Source organism: Podarcis bocagei (assembly GCF_964188305.1).
Source record: "Podarcis bocagei genome assembly, chromosome: 17".
NCBI classification, from domain to species: Eukaryota; Metazoa; Chordata; class Lepidosauria; order Squamata; family Lacertidae; genus Podarcis; species Podarcis bocagei.
Window position 1 is genome coordinate 40,348,833 of NC_138143.1, and position 9,655 is coordinate 40,358,487.

At 46.6% G+C, this 9,655-nt stretch overlaps 1 long non-coding RNA gene across 1 annotated transcript; it reads left to right on the forward strand.

The window, feature by feature from the left end:
- The first annotated feature begins 3,303 nt into the window (after positions 1-3,303).
- On the forward strand, positions 3,304-9,284 carry LOC308577062. The gene is made up of 3 exons (XR_014003401.1): positions 3,304-3,620; positions 3,996-4,087; positions 8,289-9,284. It is a non-coding gene; the product is annotated as an uncharacterized lncRNA (long non-coding RNA).
- The last annotated feature ends 371 nt before the right edge of the window (positions 9,285-9,655 follow it).

A 9,655-nucleotide genomic window follows, 5' to 3' on the forward strand; every position in this document is an offset into this window, starting at 1 on the left:
ATTGTTGGTTCAGAGAGGTTTCCCTGGGTGGGGCAGCTGCTATGCTGACTTCCAGTTAGGGTGGTTGCTTTTGCTTACTGGAAGAAGGTAAGGCAAGGCGATAAGGAATTTGGCATGGTGCAAAGGCACCAGCGGACTCTATCTGCCATTCCTCACAAGGTATTTGCACCGCGCTGACCTCCCTGGCGTCTCACCCCTCTTTCTCCTTGCAAGTAGCAGCAACCCACCTGCCAGGAAGCTAGGGTACCAGCATCACCACACCTGGTCAGCCACTTCTGGCCTGAGTTGGGCATAGTACAGACCACAGCACACCTCACTAGCCAAGGGTAGATGGATGCGTCAGGGATGGAGCCAGATTTTATTATTATTATTTGAAGGAGGGGGAGCAGGCAGAACAAGCAGAAGTTCTCATCGTGCCAAGGAGAAAATATTCTGCCCCCTTGACTCTGGCCTTTTACTCTCAGATGTTATTCCTTCCCCCGGAGAGCCTGAAAAGGGGACTAGTGCCGGAAGTTGCAGCTCAAACCCTGAGACCTGAGGTGGATCTACACACAGGAAAAAAACCACTATAAATAAGTTAGAAATTAAATCATCATAACAAAAGGGGGGAACCACTATGAAAAACGTTTAGAAATTTATTTTGCTCTCTGGCGCCATCTAGTGTTGCATATTTATAACACATTCAAAACACTGTTTCTTGACTAATGTAGCCGAGTCCCTGGTAAGGAGAAAGAAGATAGACACTAAGAAGAAAGGGTCCATTTCTGCTGGGCTGTGTGGCCCCTGACCTTCCCATCCCATAATTCTACCACCCACAACCCTGCCTATTTTATACAGCTGCAATCAATTGCATGGTGTTTGAGGAGTTTCTAAGAAAATCCTTCTCATTTTTCAAATTTGCTTTTTTTAAAAAAACCAAAACAACTAATTCTGTTCCTCCCATCCCAACATTAACAGTGATGGATATTTTGGAAATGGGACAGCAACTGAGACAAGGTGACAAAGTACTGAATTTAATAAGTCATTCATTAACTGGAGGGGAAAGATTTATTTTCAGCCAATTCCAACCACAGCCAACGCATTATCCACTAACTTATCATGGATCTGTTGCAGGGAACATACTGTGATATGTTTTATTTATTGGTGATAAATGCCACAAAATAGCTTTTTTATATAAAAAAGCGTCTGTGATATTGTAATATATTTCAAACCTCTCACACAAATATACTTCCCCTGATTATTACAAATCTTGCAGTTTAGACACCTCCTCCTTCCCCATCTCGATATATAGAACGTATTCATCCCAAACTAGCAACAAAAATGTATGTGCAGATCTCCTGCGACATCAGGAATTGTGTGCATACAGGGTGCTGGGTGCATAAAATGGTGTCTCCAGTACGCTAGGGCTGTATCCATTGGTCATCCGAGTTTGATTTGGAGCCACATGCACAGCATTGCGCAAGTGGCGAGTGCTCAGCTTTTACATCACCAGTTGCCTGTGGGAGAGGAATTACATCTGGCCACCTCTGGCCTCCGAACGCTGATCTTCGGGCAGGTAGAGCCGTACAGGTGTGCTGCAGCAGACAGGATATTCTGCCATATTGACCAGACGAGGGAAGAAAGTCACGCTTTATGTATTTATGCCTGCTCCAACCAATTCAGCTGCCTTATACTTTTTTGCCAGTCATAAAGGGGCCAACGTTTCCGCCTTGTGTCCGAAAAGAGAACACAGAGGCATGGGTTGCTTACACGGCGAGGTCTCAGACTCAAAACACGAGGTTCTTGGCCAAGCCCTGGCATTGAAAATGGGTTTTGTGGCTGTGTTCCTAGTTAAACCTGTGTCAACTTAAGCTCTGTTTTCCTCAGAGAGAAGAGCGATTTATTCCCAATACAGAAATAAATGACTTTTGACCAGGAAACAGCAGACCCCCCAGGTGTCCCTATTTTCCAGGGACAGTCCCGGATTCACAGGTTTCTGATTTGATCCTGGAATATCCTTCTTTTCCTTAGGACATCCCCATTTTCACTGGAGAAATGTTGGAGGGTATGGAGTTCTGCAACCCACAAGCCAAGGAGACTAGTAACTATTGTTGTAAACAGAATCTGCCCTTATTCCCATATGGGGGGCACAAGAGCCCTTATAGAGTCCTTTGTAGGTTCTCCATCGGTCGGAGAAAATAACAGAGGCCAACCAGAGAATATTGAGAAGCAAAGCAGCTAGTAAGCCTAATCTTTATTGAACTGTTGCAACAGGGTGTTCCCCTCACCTGCAGGAGAAGGAGGAGGACCCAGACAGAACAAAGGTGTGCCTGCCCTTGTCTATATTTTAAATTGCCTGCCCTGGAACTGAAGACCACCCCTCCATACATCATACATACATCACAGAAGGGGTGTAACCCAAGACCACTCTCCACAAACATCATACCTACATCACAGAAAAGGTGGTCTACAACAGAAATTTGAATGTTGTTGTTTTTCCTGTCTGCCAGGTTATCTGATAATGCTGTATCTGATTGTCTTTCCTGGTAGTCTGGCCATTCCTTTGAGATGGTGATTACCCAATTCCTGAGACAATGGGAAGGTTCCATCACCCCCTCCCTCCTCGCAGAGAAAACATATGTTGGAAGCCTCAGTGCTGGGGCAGTCCAGTCAGATGGGCAAGGTATTATTATTATTATTACAGTGGTACCTCGGGTTAAGTACTTAATTCGTTCTAGAGGTCCATTCTTAACCTGAAACTGTTCTTAACCTGAAGCACCACTTTAGCTAATGGGGCCTCCTGCTGCCACCATGCAGCCGGAACACGATTTCTGTTCTCATCCTGAAGCAAAGTTCTTAACCTGAAGCACTATTTCTGGGTTAGCGGAGTCTGTAACCTGAGGCGTATGTAACCTGAAGCGTATGTAACCCGAGGTACCACTGTATTATTATTATTATACGCACATCCTTATATTCATTGGAGAAATGTTGGAGGGTATGCAACCCATATCCTGCCACCAACACCTCCAATTTTATTCAAGATTTAGCCTTTCCAGAAGTAATCCCACGAAGTAAAATAAACCTGTGGCAATTATCCCACTTGTGGCATCTCAGCGATCCATTTGCAAATTAAGCCCCTGTCTGGAAGCACCCTATATCCAGAAGGCAAATGTAAATGTTGCTGAATGGGTACATAAAGCCGCTGGAGAATAATCTTCACCAATGTGCAATGAAGGGAGATGTTCATGCAGTTATCCCGGCTTGTTGTGGAAGAGGGATGTTGGACGTATACAGTACTAGCAGAGGGTAAGCAGCCATCAGTTTAATTCCTACTGTAATAGGGCCCATAGTGTGAAATTTGCAAGATTTATTTATTTTTTAAAAAATGCTATTCTTTCATATGCTCCAGGTCCTGAGTTCCAGGAATCAAATGGTTCCACAGAGTCCTGGAACGAGAGCCACTATGGACTCTCATCCTTGGACTAAGGCAGGACAGTGGGCATCTTGGCTGAACTTGCTCAGCTTCACAAAGGATAATAACAAAGAGCATTCTGGGAACTGTAGTTGAGAGACCATTGCATAAAACTCCATTTTATTTCCTGTCTCAGACTCCTCTCTTCAAAATGTGATCCCTTCAACAGGTAAGGAAATAAGAGGATGGAACTGCAGAAAGCATTTGGCCGTGTGCGTTCCACTAGAGGGCAGAGGCATGTAAGGACAGGGGCTTAACCATATAATATAAAAAGGTGAAAGAGTTAATAAATTATTTGCTTTATAATTTACAAACCTGAAGGGAGGAAATGGGGATGTTGACCTAGACTGGATTCCTAGCATTTTGGGCCTGCGTGACCAAACTTAAAGGACCAGCAGGTGAGTGAAAGCGGGTGGTAAGAAGAAAGTGAAAGTGAGATACAATGAGGTAGAGGGGCAAAGGCGTGCACAATCTTGCAGGAAAATGTCTTGCCATTTTTGTACATCCTGCTGTAAATTTGTGTTGCATGCAATTGTCTTTCCAGCATAGATTCTAACGGCGCAAAGCAATTTAAGGGAGACAACTATATTTTACGAGTGTTTAAAGCACTTTGAAGGAGACTTCCTTTTCTATGAGGTACATGCATAATTTTGTAAAAAAAACCCAACAGCCCAGCCCTATCACTCTGGTCAAACAGGTTTTGCAGGTTTTGACAATCCTAGGGTTGCCATATTTCAAACAGTGAAAATCCAGACAGAAAAGTTGTTGAGCATTTTTAACCAAAATTGCAAAAGAAGAAGCTGTTTTTGAGCTATTTTTATGGAAAATTGGCAAAAATGGCGTTGCTGATCTGGGCTGCCATATGCACGGACATTTTAATGGTTTCCGATTGCAGTATTCCACATATGTGTCCAGGAAATCCCAGGTGTATGGCAACCCTAAACAATCCAAAACCTGCAAAGCATATTTGATCAGAGTGGATCATCAGAGGTGGCGTGAGTATACCCACCAGGAGTGGCAGCCCCTCTTTCAAACTGCTGCCTGCCTCTAGCCTTTGAAAACTAACAGTCTGGAGAGACAGTTTTTTCAGAGAGTGGTTTGAAAGAGGGATTAATGGGCACACTCAGCCAATGTTTGCATTTGGCAAACAGGTTTTGCAGATTTTCCCATTGCAATGAACCCATTGGAAAACCTGTTTGCCTGTAGACGGCTGTGGGGTCAACGCGTCTGCACAGAACAGGGACCAGTCCGTCTTTCAAATCGGTTTCAGCTCTCTTAAGAATTATTGGCTGCCTCCAGCCTATCACATGTACAGCCAAACTGTACATATGTTTGCTTGGAATTGAGTTGCATGGCAAGGTCTCAGACCCTCCCAGGAAGTGGAATAAAGACACATGAAGCAGTATTTTAGGTTAATGGGCGAAAAAGGCCACAACTTTATTGGTTACAGAATGTGAGTGGTATTGGCTTAGGCATTGGAAACCACATGACTATATCTGACTCCTGCCCGTCTGCAGGAGTCTTGGAAGGGTTAACCACCAGTAGGGGGAGCCCTGCTGATGCACATCAACTAGTAACTCCCCCAGGGTCACCGCTAGGGGTCGTGCCATATCCCTAGGCCCCCACCCCAGTCTGGGGCTTCGGACAGAGACCATGCCCCCTGGATTCCTTTAACGGAATACCCTTGAATTAGAAGGGGTAGGTGATGGCCTTTGAAGGACTTTATAGTGATATATACCTATGATCTCGTTGTTCGGTCCCTGCTCCTGCCCACCTAGCAGTTTGAAAGCACGTCAAGTGCAAGTAGATAAATAGGTACCACTCCGGCGGGAAGGTAAACAGTGTTTCTGTGCGCTGCTCTGGTTCGCCAGAAGCGGCTTAGTCATGCTGGCCACATGACCCGGAAGCTGTACACTGGCTCCCTCAGCCAATAAAGTGAGATGAGTGCTGCAACCCTAGAGTTGGTCACGACTGGACCTAATGGTCAGGGGTCCCTTTACCTTCAGGTGAAAAACCAAATGGCTGGTGCCAATTTGCCAGCTGGGGGAAAATTCCTACCAGGCCCCTTGGACAACCAAGGCGACCAACCAAGGTCCATAGCATGGTCAAGAAAGAAGAGCCTAACCTAAGGGTGCAAGAAGTGACTGAGCAGGGAGAAAAGGGGTGAGTCCTTGACCGCGGGTGGTTTAAATAGCCCGCACCACGCCCCTGGATCGCCCGGATTGGACGGCCTAGGGATGACATGGCCGACGACCATCCAATGGGGCAGGGGCAATCCCGCCCCATGCATGTGGGGAGGGCTTGCTCCCAGCTCACAAAGTCATCTCCCCAGGATCAGGAAATGGCTTTCTCAATTGATGTGCATAGGATGCGGTCTTACTGTGGCATGTGCTATCACAAGAAAGAGCATCAAATGTATGCTGAGGTCAGCGATCAAATACATTTATATTTGCAGAATGTTAGACTAATACGTTGAACGGACACGGGTGGTGCTGTGGGTTAAACCACAGAGCCTAGGACTTGCCGATCAGAAGGTCGGCGGTTCAAATCCCAGCGACGGGGTGAGCTCCCGTTCCTCGGTCCCTGCTCCTGCCAACCTAGCAGTTCAAAAGCACGTCAAAGTTCAAGTAGATAAATAGGTACCGCTTCGGCGGGAAGGTAAACGGCGTTTCCATGTGCTGCTCTGGTTCGCCAGAAGTGGCTTAGTCCTGCTGGCCACATGACCCGGAAGCTGTACGCTGGCTCCCTTGGCCAATAAAGCAAGATGAGCGCCACAACCTCAGAGTCAGCCACGCCTGGACCTAATGGTCAGGGGTCCCTTTACCTTTACCTTAGACTAATATGTTACATTTGTTGTGTTTGTATGCTAGCAGAGAGCGTTTGTATGGGATGCTTATCCCCATTCATTGATTGTCATCTAAATCAGTCTTGCCAAATACATAGAGGCGGTTTGTAAGGACACAATAATTACTGGTATAGGCATGAAGAATTTCCCTTAGCAGGTCCTAGATAATCAGGGAGTACACCCTTCCATCTTTCCACAGCTATTCCCTCCAAACCTCTGGCAAATGAGTAATTTTGAACATGAACTCCTGAAAGCAAATTTCTTAAACGTTGTAGTCTTCCTAGATTTGGTCCTCACATTGCACTCCACCAACTCTAACACACATGTTTTTGTACAGATAACAAGTGTGAAATAGTGGATGGAACAAGGCCATGGCAGTTCATCCCTGCTTACAGAGCAGAGCTTACAGAGCGGCTTTTCGGAGAGTCGCTGTCTCCGAGCTCAGTGTAACTCGCATGGCTTTCCTTCTTAGTTTTATCTTTCTCAATTCTCAAAGGCAGACAGAGCTCTACACTCTATACAGCTGTTAAGTGCCTTGTGGGATGCAAATATAAAAGATAAATAATAAGAGCAGTGTGAAAATTGAACGGGAGCAAATGTAAAAATAAATAAATGATTAAATGTGCGGTGAGCCACATTGGCTTGCCAGCTATGTTCCCTGTGAGGTATTGCAGTTGATATCAGAAGTACCTGATAAGGTGTTCTGTTCTAAAGTTGCAGCAGTACAAGGATGAAAGGTGGTAGGAAGCCATAATTTCAGGAAAGGACGTTACAAAGAATCTGGAGGACATGCTGCACGGCGGTGTGGCTGATATTTATTGCCCAATTTATTGCCCACCACCACCACACACACCAACTATAGGGGCAGAAGGGGCTTTGCCCCCCTCAATATTTGTGGGCAGGGGGCTGAACCCCCCCCCAATACAGTGGTACCTCAGGTTACAGACGCTTCAGATTACAGACTCTGCTAACCCAGAAATAGTACCTCAGGTTAAGAACTTTTCTTCAGGATGAGAACAGAAATCGCACCATGACAGCGCTGCAGCAGCAGGAGGCCCCATTAGCTAAAGTGGTACCTCAGGTTAAGAACAGTTTCGGGTTAAGAACGGACCTCCAGAACGAATTCAGTTCTTAACCGGAGTTACCACTGGGTTGAGGGCCCACCAAACAGATCACCCTCCCACTTGCAAACATGCCCTCTGCATTCCCCACAGCCACCGGCAGAGCACTGGTTGGGGCCCAGAAGGTGATCTTTGCTCTCTGTTCCCTCCAGCCCCTGCTGCCGCCAGGGGGCAATGGGGATCTTGTGCCCCCCCCAATTGCACATTAAGTGCATATGATGTCATGTGGCGCTGGGCTCCGTCATTGTCGGGGGCAAGTCTGCGCCCCTGACACACTTATATAACTCACCAGGAGCTTCTCATGCACACACTCCACTGAGATGAACAAGAACACCGTCCTGATAGATCTGCCTGTCAGATCTGCTTGACTTCAGCCGTGTACCTAATAGGGCTGGGCAATATATCAATATATCGTCCAAAACTGGTTTCATAATTTTTGACTATAGTGAATCATGATGAGTATTAGGGCTGGGTGATATATCACCCAAAATTAGTTTCAAATCCATATCATGGTATTGGTTTCATAATTTTTGACCTGGCAATATATTGTGAATCGTGTGTGTGTGTGTGTTATACAAAAATCATGATGCAAGCAAAACCGTGAAGCCAGCCAATGCCTCTACATAGCTCCATCCTCATTTCAGACATTGTGATATATCAGTATATTGTGATGTTTAGATGGTGGTATATCACGATGCTGAAAACCAGATTTCGCCCAGCCCTAGTACCTATCAGGATGTCCATGTGCTTCTCAGTGTGCTCCCTCCCTGCTTTTTTCAAACCTCTGCTGTTGTTTACAACAGTTACTTTTTTCTTGCTAGTTTCACTCCCTTCTCGCTGTACTCACTAGTCTCTCTCTCCTATTCCTCAGCAGCCTGATGGGGATGTGGATAAACGATGTGGACCCCTCAGATGTTCTACCGACCCTTCACACAATACCTTATGTTGCCTTCAGCATGAAGTTCCAGATTCAACAGAGTGACTTTACCTTCTCTTACTGAAGGAGCTAACTGGCAGGCTTGCTCTTAAGAGCATGGAGTGTGGGTGTGCAAAGGGGGCTTCAGAATGGGAGGAGGCCTGGAAATGTGGCTGGTCAGTGTGCAAAGGAGAGTTGAGAACAATGAGCAGGAGGAGGGGGTTGCAAAAAGAGAGGAAGCAGGAGGCATGGGAATGTGGTTGAAGATGAGAGCAGGGGCATGAGAGCTTCTGCAGAACAGGAAAGATTGGTGGCTTCATAGCTGGGTGGAAAGTGAAATGGGTGCTTTGTAGCTGCGCTGTGTGGGAGGAGGAAGATGCAGGCAGGGCCAGCCCAAGACATTTTGTTACCTGAGGCGAACCACAAAATGACACACACACACACACAGACAGACAGACAGGAAGGAGGAGTGAGTGAAGATCTGCATCAGGGACAAGGCGGAAAGGCAGATCTGGACTTCAAGGAGTGTGCTGCTGCCACAGAAGCAGCAGGTGATGCATTCCTTGGAGGCAGGATCTGCTGCCCCTATGGATCTTGCCACCTGAGGCAGTTGCCTCACCTTGCCTCATGGGTGAGCCGGCCCCGGATGCAGAAGGTTACCATGAAGGGTGGTTTGTGTGCAAGGGAGGGTTGCACAAAAGGTGTTGGGGGGAGGAGGCATGGGCATGGGGTGCAAAGCAGGGCAGCAGAACAGAAGAGAGAGGTGGTTTCAGAAAGGGGTCTGGGATGGTGAAAAGCAAGCTTAGCAGTTGCACACCGTTATGTATTCAGTGCTCTGTGTTTGCCTGAGCTTGAGTCTGGACTAAGGATTCTCAGCTCCTGTGTTCTGATTCGATACATGATGTCCAACCATAGAACATTTCAGGATTTGGGCCTCTGCTATTGGCTCTTGGACTCGTGATTCACAGCTTGGAAGTTTAGACAGCCAATCATGTTGGGAGTGGGAGTGGCCCGGGCTTTCAGGAATATATATCAGCAGCCCGTTGTCCAGTTCTGTTAGTTCAATAAAGGTTCTTGCTGTTATCACTGTGTTTTGCCTTGTGGGAACCCACCTACACTTCACACACAGTGGGAAGGGGAAGAAGCTCTGGAGGGTTAATGCAGTGTGAATGGTAGGGGGTTGGGGAGCAGAGCGAGTAGTGAGGCAGCCCCTGGCCATTTATAATTTCATAGACACACGTTCCCCATCCTCAGTCATCTTTTCTTTTCTAAATTAAAAAGGCCTTAATGTTTAGCTTTTCCTTGGAGGGAAGGGACTATTG